This window comes from Vanessa cardui, chromosome 14, assembly GCF_905220365.1.
Source record: "Vanessa cardui chromosome 14, ilVanCard2.1, whole genome shotgun sequence".
NCBI lineage: Eukaryota > Metazoa > Arthropoda > Insecta > Lepidoptera > Nymphalidae > Vanessa > Vanessa cardui.
Window position 1 is genome coordinate 5,715,905 of NC_061136.1, and position 23,395 is coordinate 5,739,299.

General features: G+C 32.1%; 1 protein-coding gene across 2 annotated transcripts in view; it reads right to left on the reverse strand.

Moving 5' to 3' along the window:
* The window catches only part of LOC124535083 (cadherin-99C), a 146,801-nt gene that overhangs the window by 122,179 nt on the left and 1,227 nt on the right, over positions 1 to 23,395 (reverse strand). The gene's annotated exons all lie outside the window — the stretch shown is intronic.

Below are 23,395 nucleotides of genomic sequence, written 5' to 3' on the forward strand. Positions count from 1 at the left end.
TTTGAAACGCGTAATTTAGCAAACTATTCGCATTGTTCATTAAATAATTTGATAAGTTATCTCAATCTAGTCGCAGTGCAGCTAAATTAAGTCTTGGATATCGTAAATATTTAGTATGAAGAAACAATGTGAAATTACGGTATCGCAATCGATTAACAACGAAATGTATAGAGATTTAGGCAATGTAAAGAGTGAGATAGACAACTATTTCCATCTCACTTTTTATATTGCCAAGATAAAGTATATTATTGATGGAATTACTTCATTCAATCATAACCTATGTTTAATACAGAACTATAGTCTATCCCAATATCCCAATCGAAAAATTCATTAAGATAAGTCTTAGTTTCAATGCGATTTGTTATTGACTCACCTATATTCCGGATCGCAAATAGTTCATGATTTATAGTATTATGAAACCAAAATAGCTAGTGAGATTTTTTTCTTTTTAATTTAATACAATATAAATTATTTGAAAACCACTTACCAACATACTACGTGCATATAAAATATTCTTTGTCTTACCTGAAAACAGAAAAGATAATGAAAAACCAGTCACAAACTTGGGATAAAATAGATTCAATGTACGCTTTATCGAACATCTTGGAAATAGCATATTTAAGCTAAATCATTCGACGTAACCGTTACATCCCATAAAATTTCACGCAGACGTCTAGATAAGCTGTATGAGACCTGGAGACCGTGTATAATAAAGTGCTAACAAACAGCGGCACTTTATTTTAGATTACGATAAAAGCGTTATATGAATAATAATCTTTTTAAAACTCATAAACCGTTGAAGAATTTTAAATGGTCCGTCCGTATCGTAAATGATTGAAGTAGCTTTACATTTAAATCAACACTAACACGAGTCAAAAGTATTTTTATAAGCCCACTTGAATTAAGTATATTTTGATGATGATGAGTCGAGATGGCCCAGTGGTTGGAACGCGTGCATCTTAACCGATGATTGCGGGTTCAAACCCAGGCAAGCACCGCTGATTCATTTGCTTAATTTGTCTTTATAATTCATCTCGTGCTCAGCGGTGAAGGAAAACATCGTAAGGAAAAAAAACATCGTCAGGACCTGCATGTGACAAATTTCATAGAAATTCTGCCACATGTGTATTCCAACAACCTGCATTGGAACAGCGTGGTGGAATATGTTCCAAACTCTCTCCTCAAAGGGAGAGGAGACCTTTAGCCCAGCAGTGGGAATTTACAGGCTGTTGTTGTTGTTGTTGATGTTGAATATATAGTATAAATTGTACTTATTTATACTAGTTGTCGCCCACGGCTTCGCTCACGTTTTAGGGGCAAAAAGGTAGTCTATGTCCTTCCATGAAGTTCCAGTTTGCTGCACACCAAATTTCATCAAACTCGGTTCATTGGTCGTGAAAGAGCGACAGGCAGTATTCTTTACATTTATACTTTCACATTTATAATATTCATATAGATTAACCCGTTTCATAATGAAAAAGTTGCAAGAAGTAAAGTTTATATCGAAGGTTTAATTTAAGTAACGTATTTATGTGTGCTAGTTCAATTAATTTTAATATTATGGTTGATGCTTCTAACTGTTGATAAAAATATGAACACGTTGCTTAATAAATTTAAAATATAAGTAAATCTTATTAAAGCAAATGATTGAACAAGTATGAAACAATAACAATAACAAATAAAAGTGAAATAGATATTAGAAAGAAAGCATACGAAAACTGCGAACTTCGGGCTGTAACTAATTTTTTTTTATGGTATAGGTTGGCGGACGAGCATATGGGCCACCTGATGATAAGTGGCCACCATTAACCATAGACAATGGCGCTGTAAGAAATATTAACTATTCCTTAAATCATCAATGCACCACTAACCTTGGGAACTAAGATATTATGTCCCTTGTGCCTGTAGTTACACTTACTCACCCTTCAAACCGGAACACAACAATACTGAGTTTTTGTTTGGAGGTAGAATAACTGATGAGTGGGTGGTACCAAATCGGACAGGCTTGCACAAAGCCCTACCACCAAGTAAAATAAGTAAGATGTTAACGTGTAACAGGAAAACTAAAACCCTGAACAAAGTCAGATTACCTAATTTGCCATTGCTAGATAATATCGACCAATTAGCGTTAAGTATCACCGCTTCAGAAACTAGAGCTTAGTACAGTACTGATTGAATTATGCTAATTGTATTTTATAATAACATGATCCGTGCAAAGTCGAGACGGTTCGTTGACATCAATAATTAAATATTTAATTGTTATTGAAGATTGAAGTCGTTACGTTCGATTAGGTACAGAAGAAGCACTGTTGCGACAAGCAATTGAATTGATTTTTATGCAGCAAAAACAAAATTGTGTTATTTACAATTCATTGCAATCTGAATTTAAAAAGTAAAGAAAATAATAAAAGCTATTTACTAACAATGGAGAAAAGAAGCTATATTGAATACATAAAAGTTATTTAAATTTAGATCTATATCTCACATCTATAAAAACAATCAAAAGATAGTTTCGGTCTTTTTCTTTTTCGATAAGACCGTCTTTGCGCACCATTTATAATATTTTGTGTCCTCCTTATGTATTCATGTGTTCTGCAATAAAGTATTTTAAATATAATTAAATAAATAAATTACCTACCTTTAGAAGTTATACTTCTTTTGGCGTTGAAGGTAGAAGTTATTTTAAAATTAAAACATTCACCATTTCAATATGTAAACAAACATTTACAAAATGAAATAGTAAATGTTCTTATTTTTGTGTAACTTTTATATTATTATGATTTTATTATTTGCATCAAATTAAATCCTGCATAAGTACATGCAGTCTTTTTTAAAAATTAATTAAACATTTTCCTTACATTTCGATCAATGGGTAAATTTCGACCACTTTAAAATATTTGATCTCACTGTGTCCGCAAAAGAACGTCCATTTAAACCTAAGTAAGGTTGGATATATGTATAAAACGAAGGCGCTGTGAACGCGGAAGCAAGTGAGCAGCCTGAAGGAAATCTGATTATTGCCGTCAACCTCAATCGTACTAAACGAGGAGAGAATGGGGGTAAAGTGGCAATACTGCGTTATTTTAAATCAAGATCACTGATCGAGACTCACATCGTTTCGTGTAAAATTACTTCATAATATTATAGAAATTGTTTGAATAGACCAAGTCGTGAACTGAACACAGACTGGAGTGGAATGACAAAGAAATCACCTGATGTTAAGTGATCACCACCAACTTCTATGGACTATCAATAATATTAATTCCTTACATCATCAATTATATGCCTGTAGTTAAACTGACTCAATCTCAATTTATACCGGCACACATCAACACTAGTTTTGCTGTTTGGCCGTAGAATATCTGATGATTGGATAGTGCTTACTCAGAGGGGTTACCCAAAGCCCTAACAAGTAGCTGATGATTTTACCAGTTACATTGGAGCATTTACGTACTAATAGCTAGAGCGTTAAGGTTTTTTACTTTTTACTTCTCTTCGATAAGCTTCTGTCAAGTCAGTCAAGGTCAAACCAATTTATCCATAATATTGGAAGCCAGGAGCGGAGTGCAGTGGACGATAACGAGCTGATTATTTGATTTGAAACTATACATGTTACTGGTGTTGTGAGATGAGACTCTTTGTAAGGATTAATTTCTATTTTAGAATAATAACGAGAGAGATTTCCAAGATAACACTAGGAAGTAGAATATAATACAGAACATATCATTTTAATACATAACCAAAGTGTATTAAATAATGTTGGTCTCAATCGCATACCTTCGCGTAGATTATAATGCCTATCAACGGAACTTTGGCGTGAAAGTCACGACCCGAAGATGTGAATCATCTACGTGACGTATTTTAAATAATTAACCGCAAAACATCAAGGTCAAAAGGTTCGACGATCATTTTAGACTATGACTAAATAGCAGAAAACTAAATTTAAAAAGATATAAACATTTCAAAAATCGAACGAAATACAATCAATCAAAGTTTTTATTGACAGATTTTGACGATTAATATTAGTATGTATGCGTAGCCAAATAATAAATTTGACCATTAATCTTTACTTTCACAATAAGTACTTGCCATACGCTATTTACTATAAATACGATCTAAATTACAAGTTTCACATAGGAAGTGTTATCACCTTATCTTTGTATCAGATATTAAACATAAGAACTTTTACCTTCAAAGGTTGACGCGTTCTGTATGATTAATGATCCGTTTACATTTTTGTATACTAAACAACAGACATATAATATTTTAGAAATTAACTTTACACTAGCAACCCATCCCGGTTTCGCTTCGGACATAAGTTTATTTAAATCTTTACTTTATTATACAATTGTCAAAAATCAACAATTGTCTTTCTATTTCAACTTATTGACACAAAAACCTAAATAAATTATATACCAAAACCTTACGAATTCCGTCTGTATATTAATGAAAACAGCATGAAAATCGGCTCTATGTAGTTTTGGATTATCGCGAACATACAGACAGACAGACGCGGTAGGGGGACTTTGTTTTATTACATAAATAAATATTGTATTTCAATTAAATTTGTTAATTTACTTTCTCACGTGCAAACATTTCCCGTGCACACATTTTCGCACGTCGTAGTCGCTTATTAACTCGACGAGCCGTTACGACGGCGTGGGAGATTTAAACAAAGCAGCTACTATTCAAATGCATTAATAAGTGTACTGTTAGAATTGGAAATGTAGAAATGTCTTTATTGAATTATCCCTAAGATGGTGCTTTCTCGTAGGTTTTCAAACACGGCGATGTTTACTCCAGATGCAATCTTATATAATAATTCTACATAATAAATTATTATATTTATTTCATTTCATCCTACCATAGATATAAAATATAATAGTAGCTATAAATTTCCCATTGCTGGATGATGGCCTCTTTTCCCTTAGTTGAGAAGATTAGGTGCCTACATATTCCACCATGCTTACCACCACCACATTCATCACTGGTGGATAAATGTAGGTGCAAAATATCGTTGAAATTTGAAAAAAACTATGCAGCTTTCTCACGATGTTTTCCTTCACCACCGAGCTGAATAATAAACAAAATATTATGTAATTGCTTTCCCGGGTTTGAACAAGCAATCATCGGTTAAGATGTACGCAGTCTGACCACTGCCTTCTCGGCGCTACAATTACCATATTACCATAGATATAATGGATTTTAACCATGATCGTGGATCCTAATAAAGTTCAAAACCCGAATAAGATGATTAGCATATCAAAATCTTATGAAACACTCATGTTTTACGTCTTCTACAGAGAGGACAAAAATTTAAACATGATGTTCATAGGATGAACAATGATAATTAAAAAAAAAATCTGTCAACTGTTTGCATAACACTTATTTCTAAAGATCGCACAGATAGAAACATATCGTAAGATAAAAAACACATCAAGACGCCCATTGTTCCGGTAGACTCAAGATTGATTGAATGAGGAATGGAGTACCAACTACGTGGGAGAAACTAGAATGTAGAACATGTGAACCATGCTTACAATAAAACATAAAGGGCCAGTTAGCAACGTTTATGGTGAATTAGTTTAAAGATCACTTAAAGATATATAAGCATACTCCATTTCTGTGTACGTAATATAATAACTAGATCAGATATAAAGTAACTTTTTTTGGTCGAATTTTACGAGTTACCTTTCCAATAATATTCAACAAAATGCAAAATAAACAACGAATACTCATCGAAGCAGTCGGACGGCTGAAGCCTGTAATCGGACGAATAAAAATTTCTTAATGACCATGGATATATTGCAAACAAATGAGACGGAGATAAATCGGGAACAAAAAGTTGATAACCGGTTGGAGAGTCAGTCGTATAATGTTACAGAGAGATCCAGCCCACATCCGGAGTCAGTGACGCATGCGTATCGGATGACAGCTGCACTTCAGAGCTTTAGTTTTTATCCCTTTATAATGAAAAAGTATTGTTTAAAAGGAAGAAATATTTGTTGGGGAATAAATGGAATTGCAAATCGATAGCCATCCAAAGAGTCACGGGATTATACCTTTAATATAAAGTACAATAAAATTCAGATTAGATTGTAGATAACAGCCAATATGACGTTTATTCATACTTGATAAATTGATTCTATTTTTAAATGTTTCTAAACTGGGAATTAAAAAGAGTTAAGCTATAGAAGATACAAACTAATGTCGTTACAGTCGATACATAACTTTAAAACAAAAATGATTTAAATTTCCCACGCCCGTAGTTACCATGATCGTAATTTTTTTTGTCTGAGTTCAAACCAAGTATACCATAGCACAGCCAGCAGCTATGCGAGTAGCTTCACTCCAATAATGATAGGGATCAAAACAATTGTAACGGAATAATTCTACAAGGCTATACCTCAAAGGGGAGTGGCATCTCGCAAAGCAAAATCATTAACATTTTAGGTGTCAGAATTATTTACAAGCCTTAAGTTTCCTATTGTTCGGAATTTACCTCTAACTACTGGAATGCATTTGATTAATGCGTAAATATTTTAACTTGTATAGTTCGATAGTTTCTTGTAGGTTTGAGGAAATAGTTTCTTAATTGACTCATGCAAATGAAATCGATAGTCTAATTTAGTTCTTCGTTAGCAAAAGCGAAAGTCTCACAGCGATTGACACAATTCTTCCGGAACAATTTATTGTGTACACGGACAAAGTACTAAATTTAATTATATATTATGACGAAGGTTAATTAAATTCTAATCAGGCATCATAATAAATTATTATATATCTGTATAAAATTCTCGGTTATTTTATTAACTTTAACAGATGTAATCTTTCATGACATTGAGTCTTAAATTTGCTCCAAAAGATAAAAGTAATATAATTTTAAAATAAGTTTAATAAAATGAGCTTCAAATGGTATTAAGCCGTTTTATCGGACAGATCAATTACTCGCTCTGACACCTCCATCGACGTGTCTCGGCTTTAAGGCTTAGCGGTATTGTAAGACAAAAAGCATCAATGTTAAAAAATGGATCTGATAAATTTGGCGCCGAGAATAACCCATTATCGGCAAATATTCAAACAATAATAGATTTTGATTTATCTCACACTTCCTGTAATTAAAAAAATATTAATGTATAACGATATGTTGTTTTCGTATCTAAAAATAGTCATTCATACTATTAATATTATTAATACGAAAATTTGTGTCTTTGGAAGTTTGTTGCCAGTTTTGTGATTGCAAAATTGGTGATACGTCAATAAGTAAGACAAAAAATTATTATTGATTTAACGTACTACATATTATATTCGTTTGAGTCTGGGTTGGTGATGGCAAGTTGTTATTTAAAATTTAATACCCAATTAGAATGTGCATAGAGGAACAAATTACTAAAATAATGTATTCACAGAAATAGGATCTGTGGCAACACTTTATGTCCACACACATGTTACACAGCGGGTACTACATTCCCTGAGATACCGAGAAGCAAGATTTATAAAAAAGGCAAATTCATGACCAATTCCCTTATACGTGTTTGTTTTGTAGCGCGTTTTACAAACAAAAAACGATTGGACGAAGATCTAAGAGTAGGGAGAATGACGACACGGTGCGTGCCTGCATTCAAAGAAGCCGCAAGATAGACCTTTTGAGGACAGGAAGCGACAACGGATACTCACTTTTGATAACACTTTCCATTGAGATGCACCGAAGCGACATTAACATTAAATTTTATTCGAATGAACTCGTTTTCATATTTAAAATGATAATATTTACGAGTATAATGACGGCAACTAAACCACTAGTAGAAACATTGTCAAGGATTATTGGCATCAGAACCGCCAAAAAATTACCAACCACTTTTGTCATTCAGGTACTGGTACATAATTTTTTTTTAAGTAATTTACTTCGAATTCATACTATTGATCTAAATATTTACATACGCAATATTTTTTTTTATTGACATGAAGGTAAAGGGTCATGTTTCTATAATTCTGGCGATTTTTTATTGCAAATATTTAGAATATCTTGTTAATCCTAGATATAGCAATGTTTTGGTAAAAGGTGAAGGGATAATGTCTATATAGAGACGCACATATGTGCGTAAGATATTTTTTTTTTATAAAATAAGCCTATGTTCGGCGGACACAGTATGTAAATTTGTAAGTTTTCAAAACACTGTCAGATTTATTTATTTTATCTCTTGCTTGTTTTTGTATCTGTAAGTTAGTTATGAATTTGAACAAACCCAAGAAAGTCACGTGCAGGATCCACGTCTAAATCAAGTAATAATTTTTGTTTACACTCTCGTTAAACCTCCCAACCGCATTCAACCTCATGCAAATAACTGGGAAACTTCGAGAAATAATGATTCTTGTATAACAATAAAGATAGTAGGACGTCGATCACGAAATAATTTCCGCATTACGTGTTGGGATAAGGAAATTGCAACAAAATTCACTCCTACTTAGAATTACTTGCGGCGTTAATGTCACTGTTATTAGCTATGTTTGTTTGTTTATGTAAATGTAGCTGTTACAAAAGAAATATGAGATCGTTAATGATAGTGACGAAAGCTATAAATTGCAATAGTATTGTCTCTTAAATGTCAAAATCATTTAACGGCTATTACTTTATTTATTAAAATCAACATAAGCCCCTAAGCGTTGAAATATGAAATTTAATTACGTTATATCATCGCTTATATACAAATAAAGCATATTATATTTTTAATTCGCATATGAATAATAATGTTTTCGTGTTATATAAGTTAATAAAGAAAAATCATCAAAACACGCTCGTTGATGTCTAATACATGTGAATGTCATGAGCCACCCACTGAATACGTGCCAACAACGAGCTGATATGCAGTGTGACCTCTAAAACCTGAATACGTTTCAAAGGACTGCCAAAACATCTGCTTCACAATCATATCATCACTTGAATATACTTTTTATGATGTTGTTCTTAGTAATATATCTTTGAATTTAAATATAAGAGATCCAATCGATCACAGTTTTGGTTTATTTATAATTTGCCTTTGTCCGCAGTCATGTTTTTGGGCGTAAACATGCTGTGAAAAAGATTTCAGAATGAATACGATTTACGAAAATGATAAATCATGATTTAAAAATACTTTAGGAAACACACATTTAGTACTAAGTATGTAAAGTCAGTGGGTAGAACGCGTGCATCTTAACCGATGATTGCGGGTACCAACCCAGGCAAGCACCGCTGAATATTCATGTGCGAATTTGTGTTTATAATTCATCTCGTGCTCAGCGGTTAAGGAGAACATCGTGAGGAAACCTGCAATCGTCGAATTTCATAGAAATTCTGCCACATGTGTATTCCACCAAGCTGCATTCGACCAGCGTGATAGAATATGTTCCAAACCTTCTCTTCAAACGGAGAGGAGGCCTTTAGCCCAGCAGTGTGAATTTACAGGCTTTTGTTGTTGTATGTAAAGTTGGATAAAATAGCTTGCAAGAGATTTAAATGTAAAATCAAAATGCTTATCCAAAGTTATCGATAAATTCTACATAACAAAAACCGAACATGTAACGTACCCAACAATTTTTATCGATAAGTACCTAATTCGAATGAAAATAACGTTTCTTATATTCATTTGCTTATACGTTAACTTGCCTCGGTGGATTTATAACAAGCTATGACGGATTTCTCTTCGCACATATAAGGTTCAAATATGAAAGGAATGTCTGTCGTAATACATTAAATAAATATTACGTATTAGATGTACCGGACCGGGTTTTTTTCTACCTATGTGAGTAACATGGTGAGTCTGGCATTTAGTCACGTTGGAATTACAGTGTAAACTCCATGTAACGTCACTCGATTTAACGGCAAACTCTCTAAAGCGTCGAAATCAATTGGTTTTAGTTGGTTTAGCTTGTATTCCATACAATGATACACTCTACATAGCATCACACCCACTCTCAATAACGACAACAATTAAAATAAAAAGTACCTTTTAAGTTGCTAAAATCAGAAAAAACTGCGCATCTGTGTATGTTCTTTTGTCGCTTTATTATTCTAGCCCTCAGTAAACTCGAATGTCGGCACCACGCATTAGGAACTTTCTATAAAATTCGTTCATTTGTTTACAAATTGGGATTGCTTGCACCTGTAGACTGTGACCAAGCCTAATGAGTAGGAGTCATGGATTACAACGTTATCATATGTATTCAACGATAGATGAGGTGGAAACAGAACTTGAGTTTGATAGCGACGACGACCTTCCATTAACTGAGTGGATTCAGCAGGTCAACATGGCAGGAAATACGGTAAATTTTCAAATCTACATCGAAGTAGACAACTGCCTGCTTACAATGGCTTCACTCACAGATATAGAAATTTTGGATTCAATGAGAAAAACTGAAGTTCAAGAACAAAGAGATGAAGAAGATGAGACGGATGAGCTTGAGCCTCCACCGAGCGTTAAAGAAGTTCTGAAAGCATCTAATTTATTGAAAAATTACTTCCTATATATCAGATAGAAATAAAATAATTAAAAATATACAACAAAATTACTGGTGCAGCAAAAGGCGTCAGACAAAAATAACAGAGTATACGCAATAGCGTTCAAATAATATATATATTTTTTGTACATAACTACTAACAATAGGCTAAAATAAACTTTTTTTTGAATTCTGATTTTTCTTCTCTTCATTTAACGACCACTCTCTATAACGCCATAAAATGCACAGTCCCTTCAGTGTCGTTATATAGAGTTTACACTGTATTTGAAATCTGTTAAGAATTTTACTGAATATTACCAATCAAAACGAACCAGTATTCTTAAGATAGATTTGTAATTTCAAATAATAACAAAAAAGATCGTTTTTAGATAAAGTTGAATTGAAAGATGTTCCCTCACAAATTAACAGCGAAGTATTGGTTTCAAAGAACCGTTTGAAAGATGACTAAGGCCAAGTAATACACGACTTCGGAGTTTAAATTGGCATTCCGTTGAATCGTGCCTCGATTGGAAAAGACAGGTTGACGTACCAATCAAAGGGACGTGATGCACTTTGAAACCGCGAACGAAAGAGTCGAGAAATAACGATAGAATGTTGAAAATTGACAGCGGAAAAGAGACGGAAAAACAGACGTTAATTTATAACGTTTTTATGTCTATGTGTTATTTAATTGATCTGAGATTGAGTCATTAAATTAATATCGAAATGATTGCTTGCTAACTATTATATAAATGATCGTTACTATACTTAAGTAATAATGACTCGAAATGAAACGAAGACTTAATTATCTCAGGACATTTTTTTGCGTTTCAGTTGCTTCTTCGTACATAAGGATATTTGTACGTATATCATTTAAACATTCGCCGATCAAGATGACACAAGAACATCACGATACGACAGAAACATTTTAAAACATAGTGATTTACTTTGCAACTTTAGTTAGTCGATCAACCGTTTACTATAGGTATGTGCAAATAAACAATGATTTAATATGATATTTTATTCTGACAATTCGGAAACAATTTTGCCAAGCTATGACACCTATTATTTATTTAATAAGACATATTTATTACGCCTACAAGCCAAGCAAAATTGGAAATATTCGTCGAAAACTATAAAGGAAAACGCGCACTACGATCACGACTTAAAATATATTGTAATAAAAGTAAACAAGCTCATAATAATCCAAGTAACTAACGATAGCTAGCTAATAATTACAAGCAGATTTTTATAGGCTTGAAATATCTTGTATCTCTATAGAAATTCAGGATTAAATTTGAACATTTAGTTTTTCTTTGGGCACAATACTAAAAATCGACCACACATATAGTTTAATTCACACATTTAATTATTCAAACCATGTTCTCGATACAGTCTCTGCAAGACTAATACATGACAATAAATTCATTTGTCAAAACGTCAATAAGTCATTTCGAGTGTAAAGCGACGAAGCAAGGACAGAGCAATCACGACAATACCATTTAATATATCTAAACTTGGGTTATACTGATAGGCACAAAACTTGATAAGAAATAAGGAATTACAATATTGTAATAATAAATATTTATTACTAGTATTCACAAAGCTTTGCTCGCGTTTTAAAGTGTTGGTTGTCATGTGTCAGGCAAAAAATGTCCTTTCTTGGAATTCAAGTTTGCTTCATACCAAATTTCATCAAATTCAGTCCAGCAGTTTGGTTACGAAAGAGCGACAAACAGACAGACAGACGGGGCTACTTTCACATTTATAACATTAATATAGAATTAACTACTTATTCTTATATATTTTCTTTCATTCTATTTTATGGCCATATTGAAACACATTGAATAAATTGTATTTATTACACACACAATCATAAAACTATCGTCACTTGTTATTGTGTGGTTAAAACGAATAAATCCGTGTGCGAATATTCTACAAACAAATCTCGTTTTAAGCTTCAATTTTCAATCGTATCCTGATTCATTAGTTGAATCATATAGCGTGTGTCGAAATAGAACTGACGGCCATTTCCTTGTACTGTATGCTTAATTTGTATCATGCATGTATTTAGCATAAAATATAAATTTATCTCACGATCTTCCCATGCAGCTTAGCAGAATAGAGTAACCCCCTTTTTCTCAGAGTGAATGGAGACCTTTTTCCAGATTTAAGTTATTTACATGTTTTTAAATATTTCATGTACATGTAGGAATATTAAAGTTGTCTTTATTTTTGTAAAACAAATAACTGTAAAAGTGCGTCCTCACTCCACCTGCCCTTACTTGATGTTAAGGCCGACAACTATCACGTTCGCATTCCTTGTCAGCTCCAGTATCAATAAATACTGACCCTAAAGTATATGGAATTAGAGCACATAATTGCGTAAGCAAATATAGCCAAAAAAAACTGTAAATAACTTTGTAATGAAAGTATTGTTATTAACTCTTGCACTGGATATCATTCGAATTCAGTTCTGCACATTACAGGTCGATAAAATTATAATATTAAAATAATATCTATTACAATTATTATCGTATTCGACCATAAAAGCTAAAGGCCTGACAACCGTTTAAGCCTACCGTACCACCCAAATACTTAAAGCGTACATTTCATATCATTATAATATTAAATACGCCCACGTGAAATACCAAAACAGTACAAGTCGAATTATCGATCAGTAGGATAACTATAGGATAAACGATATAATTTAAATCTTACGTCAGTCTTACTTGATATTAAAGTTCCAGTCACGAGAGCGTACACATGCAATTGCATTTCATTACGCTACTTCATTGAAAGGTTGTACACTTAACAACACAGTATTTTCAGTATGTAATTCTATACTTTAACGCTCAGAAAATAAGGACTCGTTTATGGTATTGCAAATCGTCTAATGGATTCTCTGTACTGTATGATTATATATTTGTTACAAATAGCTTATTGAACGTTATTGGAACCGTTTAAGAAATCTTGATAATGCAATTGTTAATGTTTAATCTTTTTATAGTACCATAAGCCATAAGTGCATTGTTAGAATTTCATCATGCTTTTTTATGTCATGTAGGCAAGTGGATTGGCAAATAGGCCACTCGATGGTAGGGGGTCACCACTGCCTATTGCCATTAGTACTTTAAGTAATATTAATCATTTCTCATTTCGCCAATACGCCGCCAACCTTGGAACTAAGATGTTATGTTCTTTGTACCTTAGCTAATGTAATTACACTCAAATCGAGACACCACATATTTAAGTATTGCTGTTTAACGGTACAGTACACGGTGAGTGGATGGTACCTACTCAGATGAGCTTGCACAAATTCCACCAATTAAGCCAGCGAACCATAGTAATTGGCAAGGCGCGGAAGATAACTAAAAAAAATCCAATTTGTTGATACATGCCATATTATCTTTCAATAATATTACATTCACACGGTTTGTAAAATTGCACGAATTACATTCCATTCAATGTAATATAATACAAAACATTATCAAATTTAGCTTAGCTTCATAAAATTCTATACATATTTATATAAGGACTCTTGTATAACAACAACAACAGCCTGTAAATTCCCACTGTTGGGCTAAAGGCCTCCTCTCCGTTTGAGGAGAAGGTTTGGAAACTGTCAGTTATATAAACGACGGTCGGATTATGCCTAGTGCAGAACACTAGTCGAAATAACTCACGTGGCACTTGTAAAGCTTTTTACCTTTTTCTGGCAAACCCATTAGTTTTTTAACTCGATAGTGTTATACATACAACAACAACAACAACAACAACAGCCTGTAAATTCCCACTGCTGGGCTAAAGGCCTCCTCTCTTTTTTGAAGAGAAGGTTTGGAACTTATTCCACCACGCTGTTCCAATGCGGGTTGGTGGAATACACATGTGGCAGAATTTCAATGAAATTTGTCTCATGCAGGTATCCTCACGATGTTTTCCTTCACCGCTGAGCACGAGATGAATTATAAAGACAAATTAAGCACATGAATCAGCGGTGCCTGCCTGGGTTTGAACCCGCAATCATCTGTTAAGATGCACGCGTTCTAACCACTGGGCTATCTCGACTCTTGTATAACGAGCGGTGTAAACAAATCTATATTCCGTTTAGTTTTAAGTGATATAGGGATTTTTAAGTATATTTTAATGTCAATATTACAAATATAGCTATATATAAACCTTTGTCTCAAGGTTATAAACCAATTGAACTTTTAAAATCAAAAGAGTTAAAATCATAAGAATATTATGAATCTCGTTAATTTAAAATATAGACTAGTAAGAACACCTTGCAACATCAATGTTATATAACATTTAAAACTTAGAATTATCATCTAATGTATAAAAATACGAATATATTATTTCTTAAGTGTTGTAAGTGGTTAAAAGGTATTCATATGAAATTTGGAATTAACACAGATTATATATTGATTAATGTTATATGTACGATCTCTTTAGTGAGATATGTAATAAATGAATGTGCTCAACGTCTATGTATTGGATTTCCATTCTAAAAACACACTTTAAAAAGGCTTATCACAACCAAAATTATATAACATTATTATATTAGTAGCCCTTGATGAAATATTTCGTCTAAAAATCTATTGAACGAAAACAAAAAAAATCACGAGTTTCAATCCCCTAAAAGTGTCAGGAGACTAATCGTCGACTTTATACGGCTTGTGTAACAGGTGACAACTGTTGTTTCGGCTGAATATTTTAAATATACTTGTCAGGCAGGTGCTTCCTACCTTTATTTATTAAGATCTCTCAAACATAACTAACGTCCATACGAATAAATTGTATAAAAATATGTATCAGGCTAAGTTTAGACCACACTTTTAAGAGAGAAGATTTAACATACAAATTGATGATTATTGAAAGAGTTAATAATTAAATAAAAACAACAAATAATGATAGACTCACTTACAATAGTCAAAGGCAAGCCACATAACAGTTATGTAAATTTTATAAATATATATTTCTATTAGATTTTTTTTATATAAAATTATTATGCATTGCTGTATCTAGTAGTATTTTACTAAATTTTTACTGAACTTTTGTAAATAGTTTCTTTCTAATCCATAAGATTAAAAATAAAATTATGCAAATATGTTTAACTGATGCATAATTTAATTGATCCAACTGTTTAAAGTGCTTTATGTATTGAGACATAACAACACTTTAAACTAGTAAAAACTCGAAATATCGATAACTATTAAATACCGCATATCAATGTGACTTTCTACGCATATCACACCAAGACGCTTTCAAATCAGCTAATTAAAATGATAATACAAATCAATTATCAAAGGAAAACTATTTCACGAGGATGCGTTTGTTACCATAGCGGAAAAAACAAGGAATGAATATTTATGCATCATTAATTCATTATACAAGATAAAATCGAAAGATGCAATCACGAAAAACCGCTTATAGGTTTAAAATTTCTTGTTTCTGGGTTACCAATCTGTATTAAGTCATCAGCCACTCGAGGTCCATTAAGCAACATTCTTTACAAACATAGAAATATTTAAAGAAAGAAAAACAAAATACTCCAAATAACAACGGCTTGCAACAAAAGAATTTAGAGGCCCGAAATTGTAGCCTTAAGCGACCCGAAATGACCTTTAAGGTTTCGTAATAAGAACTAAAAGTGGCCAGCGTGTACAAAATGTCGTGATTTTAAACTAATTATCTAATTTGTCATCCCGAACGTTCGTGCTCCACAAACAAAACGGTTGCATTCAACTCAAACCTGCATGTTTCAAGACCCCTCGAGTTCTCAGAGCTGTCAGTTTGTATAGATTAGGCAGTTACTCCTTCTTACATAGGCTTTGGGCTCGGCCTTTGCATTCCATTGTCGCATATATATAATTCACGGATTCCAATGGTAATTATATCGATTTCATAATTGTTTCCGTTAGTTAATTATAATGCCTAGTGACTTAGTATTTATAGTATAAATATACAATATATTTTATTGAACTTATACATTTTTTTTACCATGCCCATTTCTGATGATTGAGTATTGATGTAGTCTAAGATAAAAAAAACACTTATCTAGATGTTGGTTACCCTTGCCTTAAGATACCAGATTATTCTTTACAAGAAAACATTTTTTTAAAAGCAATACCGAGTTGTGTTATATTCTTTCCATTTATATGATAAACCTGTGATGAATTTTTTTTATCCATTTGCGTGCTTATTTTAGTTCGGAATATTGCATTTAGCACAGAGCAAAGGTTAAGAGTTGAGGTAGTGTTTTCATTTCACCAGAAAATAGAAAAAAGTTACTGCTGAATAACTAATTTGCTGAATATAATTATGTATTGGTTAATTTCCATATCCTACTTTTTTCATTTAAAAAACTCGCTTCAGAAAAAATATATTGTATCTATTTATAGTTTTATAGTGTATAAAAGAAACTACAGCGAACTATTAAACTATATAACAAACACACAAGAAAATGTCCACCAAAAAAAAGAAAAGAACATAAAAAATAATAAAAATTTAGTAAAGATAAAAAATATGCCATATCATAGTAGCACTGACTGCTCTCAATACCAGGAACTACTTTGCTACTTTATGATGTAAAAAAAATCTCCAAGGTCGTTACGATAAAGCACAAGCAATAAAAATTCTTACAACTTTCCACATAACTAGAACACTTTAATATCTTTTTGCTTTTAGTTTGGATGACTTAAATTATTTGGACTGAGATAAAAGTTCAATTTATATAGTCACTTGTCTTATGGTGTGATAATGCGAATACTAGTCATTTTTGAATCCATGCAAAAGTGAAGAATTGGACAAATTTTATTGAATTCGGACGGAATGGAACCTATTATAGTGCTATTTGGTAATAGAGTAATAACTCACTTAGTATATCACTTATGACTGTACCGATTTAAGATGTTAAGGTGTATAGATGGGTTTTATCCTTTGGACGCTATATCACGAGCGGTGACTAAGTCATTTTTTTTGGTAGCCATCATTCTAAGTATTATGGAGAGGAAGGTTAACTCGCCTTAAATTGGGATTATTCACACCAATTTCAAAGAATTCGCCACATTGGTTGACATTCATCTGTTACTGATCTTAAAGTCGTATTGTAAATTAATAGAGTTCGTAACATTATTCAGTGTCGGACTATCGCATGAGAATTTGGCAAAATGTGCGTTTATGAGATTATGACGTTGAACGACAAATCCTCCACTTCCGATACAGTATAATCTCGATAATACGGATTCTCGATTATCCGAACGCCTAACTTTTCGAACGTTGCAAGAGATTTTATAAGAAAATAATTTAAGTATAGAGTTTTTTATATGTTAATATTTATGTCAAGTTTTGATAGACTATTCAGTTTTATGTGAAAAGCTTTGAACTTGTCCCTGAGTACCCACATTTTGACTATCCGAACTTTTGGTTATCCGAACTAGTCTTATCCCAATTAGTTCGGATAATCGAGAATCTACTGTATGTTCGTAGGGTTAAAATTAAAGTCGTACCCGGACGAAGTCAGGGCGGGAGCTAATAGGTCACATAAAAGGGCCAGCTTGTTTTGTCTCGTCCTGTCGATGTTATCTTCAGTTGTACTGACACAAATGGAGATTTGTGGACTCGCGATTCTTTGATAGCATCTTATGAAATGTTTTTGTTTTTAATTTTAGTTAAATGCGTTTTATCAGTTGAATATCGCATGTTGTTTATTTATACAGCGGCGTTGTTGTGAGGAACAAAGGCATTCAATAAGATTGTATTCAATAAATAAAAGTATTACTTAGTTACATTCATGACATACGTATATTATTTTTAGCAGGCTTTAAAAATATACTGTATACTGTTTGTTATTTATTATGAAATATTTCTAACAATAAATAGATATTTCTTATTCAAATATGTATTTAATATGTATATAATATTCTAATGTATCCAGGAATAAGTGATAATCTTTATACAAATATTTGCGTACAGTAACAATATTTTAGACTGGCATCGTATATGTACAGCACGCAGATCATACTCCAGGTACAAAATACACAAACGATAACTTTTGTTTTTTTATACAATTATTAATGTCATAGATATAAAAAAAACATCGATGTAAAACATGTAACACGATATTCAGCCTAAATATTATTGCTTAATTATTTTTATAGTCCTTGATATAAGAAGTCTTTTGTCAAGCAATGGGACATAACTACATTTATATGATTTACTTGTTTCAACGTAAAGGACAAAATTAATTTCTATATTGTGAAGCAAGATTTAAACCTAAAGGCGTTATCGTTTCAACAGATTTAGTGGCACGCCACGGTTGCAATATAAAATCAGGAAGCTGTCTTACGAGACTGCTTCCTGACTTTAATATCCTTTGTTGTATTTTAATATTTCCGGCAATATGATTTTCATATTTTATGTAACAATAATTACAAGTGTTTGTCAAAATAGAAATGTACTAGTTCATTTGCAAGTCTGTCTACGGATTTTAGATAATAAAAACGATATGGATTACTATAATATTGGATTAAAGCTTTCTTCTAAGTTTTTCTACGGTTTTTTCAAACCTGAGATAAAATTACACCTTACATGTCCCAAAATAAGCGAACGAAATATAAAAATATCCGTTATTGGATATAAGGACCAAAAATGGGGCATGATTTTGTTCTGTTGTATTGTTACTAATTTCAGAGAATTTAAAACTCTCAAAAACCCGGATTTAATAATTACATAATTGCTCATTAATCTTACCCAAATGTGTAAGTAATTAATAAATCGTCATCTCGAATGATATTTTTAATCTGTATTTTATTTTCGTTAGGTCGCAACGAAAAAAAAAAGAAAAACGTTTAAGTCTGCCACACTAACTGTAAAAAAACATTTAAAAGTAGAATTAAAATAACACAACACTAAACGCGTATCGAATTCATAATTGATAGAATCGAATATATAATAACCCACACTGTTATTTATCACGAATTGTATTTGAGTTGCTAATTTATTCAATAAATAGAGCAAGGGCAATAACACAATAGTGATATTAGTATCTTAACTTGATTGTCTTGACATGAAATCTCGACCTACATGGTGTCCATATCGAGCTCCTGAGGTTTCAATATGAGAGTCCAATAGTAGCGGTATTCATACCAAATACGGGTTAAGTTGACCCACTAACTCTCGATAACAATCAAAGCATGAAACTGAAATTGTAATGATGATCTTTATGATATGAAAATGAATTATCATTTATTTATGGATAGTTAACGATATTTATGTAATTGACTAGTTAATTGAAGAGTTTTACGCATTGTAAAATCATAAGCATACTACTGCCTCCGTCCCGATTTCATGCAGGTGAAATAAGAATGTACAAGTATTTGATTAGAACGCTACCTACCGGGCCCAGTCGAAACCATCCAGCGAACTCAAATACATAAAACCATTTCAACAAAATCTGTCAAACCATTTCAAAAGAGTTCACTTACATACATATACAAGACTTATATAGCCGAACAGCCGAATTGATCCAGTGGTTAAAACGCGTGCATCTTAATCGATTATTGCGGGTTCAAACCTAAGCAAGTACGACTGAATTTTCATGAACTTAATTTGTGTTTATTTTTATATCGTGCTTGGCGGTGAAGGAAAATATCATGAGAAAATCTGCATGACTAATATTAAAATTAAATTCCGCCACATGTGTATTCACTATCCCCCGCGTAGTCGCATACATGCAACATGCACGCAGCATGTTGGAATACTCTCCAAAAATCTTCCTCCAAGGGAGAGGAAGCCAACAGTGGAAAATTTACAGGCTGATACATATACATACCTACTACCTCACTAGTAGCTCTTTTACATAAAATGTAGCCCAAGTCACACTTCCAGACTGTAAACCATTTCTAAGCACGAAATTGCGCCGATTGCAAATTGCGATATTCCATTACTGCGTAAAAAGACATACCAATAAACACTATTTTGCACTTATAATGTTATTAGGGTTTTAATATAGTTGATATTTTATTAACATTGCAGTATACATCTGCTATGTTGAGCATTGAGATAGATAAACTGTTCTTTTAGTTCTTATTTATTTTAAAATTGTTTGCTATGAAAGATTTATTAAAATTAACTTTTAATTTAAGAATTAAATTGAGTATATTACTAATAAATATATCATATTTAAGATATGTCGCTTATGATTTAATATTAGTAACGAAAATTAAAATAATTTAGATACTTCATTTATCAAAAAAAACATCCCAAATATTCTTGTGGTAACGCACAAAGATTCATACGAATGCTTAGGAAAACTTGGTCCTCATCGAATGAGACTTGAGAGTGAGAAAATAAACACTTATACATACAGCACCTGTGTCAATACTTACACACACACACAAACACACCTATACACTATATGACACGAGCTGTTGTTAATCTTATAATTGGGCTTGCTCCATCACATTATGATGAGTATCTATACATGTGTGTACATGTGTGTCTATATATTCGTGAATATATAATGTTAACTGTTAAACTCCAGAATGCTTCTAAGGATCTCTAAACAGCGATCTTATTAACGAGCCATAAAATGTAATAATTTCAAATAATATAGATAGTAAGTTACATGATAATAATTCTTATATTCAAATACAGTCAAAATAAATAGTCGTAATATAAGTCCTTAAAATTATGACAATCTTACATTCCATATTTATTTGTATTTCATTTTGCATACAAGGAAGTTTTGACTTTTATTATTATAAGTTTGTATATCAATGCAATCAATTCTTTTGAATGGGTAATTTATTGGTAAGCATTTTTGGGTATTAGTTTAAAATTAGCTGAAGTCGTTGGAAGAGTTTAATGACTTGCAAAAAAAAAAACCAAACTCCGATTAGTGTTACAATGTCAAATCTATTAAAATTTCGACGACCATAAATAATAGATTTTATGCATCGATGGTCTTGGACATTCTATTTTTTCTTATGACAACATTAATTATAATATCAACGAAAATTGTATCTTAAGCCTTTGGTTTATAAGTGAAAAAGCAAGGCAACAATTATTATAATTTAATTTCATATAAAAAGTCAGTTTTTAATAAATTAATATGCAAGTATCCATCAATAACATCTTAATTAAAATTATAAGAAAATTAAAAGGTACACAGATTAAATAAAACATAAAATATCGGTAAAATATTATTAAGTGTTCCAGTTACACTCAAATGACGGGATATCCTTTAAATTTACTGGTTTTTAAAAAAAACGTAGTTTCAAGTACCAGTGTAAATGATTAATATTTATTAATATGAATATTAATAATAATTTACAGTTGAAATAACCACATTAACATGAAATAAAATCTTTATTTCCGCTGATTTTGTATTTAATTACCAATTGATAACATTTTTTAGTATCAATTCGTAAACTGGAAGTATGTCAGCATTATAGGTTTTAATGTATGATATTTGAACCAATTTTCATTAAAAAAAAAAAAACTTAATCAAATTAGGGTTATTATGGTCAGTTCGTTTACACGTAGTACTTCTACGTTAAAAAAGGGTTTCTGGGGTCAACTAACTAGCCTAGCTAATAATTTAATAATTGAGCATATTTTTCCTGCTCGTCTTATATGTACATATATAGAAGAACACTAATAACGCAGATTGAGGTAATTATTTATATACCAAGTACGTCAACATAGTCGTAAGTCAAAAGAAAAATAATAATCGGATTATATTTTTTGATGTAACACTGTAGGTACGCTGTACTGTATATATTTGTGTATATCTTCTTATTTATTTTTTCTAACTGTGCACTGATATTGTTTTACAGCCATTTACATTTTATAAATCTGTCCCTACATAGTGATTGATACCTTAACTCATTAAGGAATTAGGTAAGTAAGTAGACACGAAACGGTGAGCCGTTGAATTCAAGGAGTTTTGGTTTTTACTTTTTTAAATATATTTTTGTATTTGTGTGTCCGTGTTGCAGTAATATTAATTAATATTTTATTGTACTTATCGACCTTTAAGAAACTTGAATTACTAGTTTTAAGTTTTTATCTTATTGCATACAACCAATATTTGTCTGAAATTGATAATACAATAATATACTGATTCGCTTAATATACCTACAAATCTAAAGTTCAAATAAACAGGTAATGACTAAAACTAGGCAAACCACGAATCCACGTGTCCTAAGCTGTCCTAGTTATTTTATTGTCATGTATTCCCTGAAACAAACACAACAACAATAACAGCCTGTAAATTCCCACTGCTGGGCTAAAGACCTCCTCTCCTTTTGAGGAGAAGGTTTTTGGAACATATTCCACCACGCTGTTCCAATGCGGGTTGGTGGAATACACATGTGGCAGAATTTCTATTAAACTTGTCACATGCAGGTTTCTCGATGTTTTCCTTCACCGCTGAGCACGAGATGAATTATAAAGACAAATTAAGAACATGAATCAGCGGTGCTTGCCTGAGTTTGAACCCGCAATCATCGGTTAAGATGCACGCGTTCTAACCACTGGGCCATCTCATCCTCAAAAACATCATCATATTAATAACTCGCCTTATTTCATTTACATGACAAGAGAGTTGGTTATCGTTTGCCCAAAGAACCGGAATTACGATTCAACAGGGAAATATAGGTAGCCTTCTTACGTCCGTAAAACGAGTTCATAATTTGCACAGAAACTATTTTTATTTTTTATCTGTATATAATCTTAAACCTTTATGATAATAATTCTTATGTACTCCCAAGCACTAGCAAAAGGGTGGCAGTGCCTACTATGGCGAACCGAGTTTTTATTTATCCGCGGACACTGACTTTCATGTCATTGAATACAGTCATGTACATTATTACTGGATCTAAGAAGATTCTAATTAACATTCGCATAAATT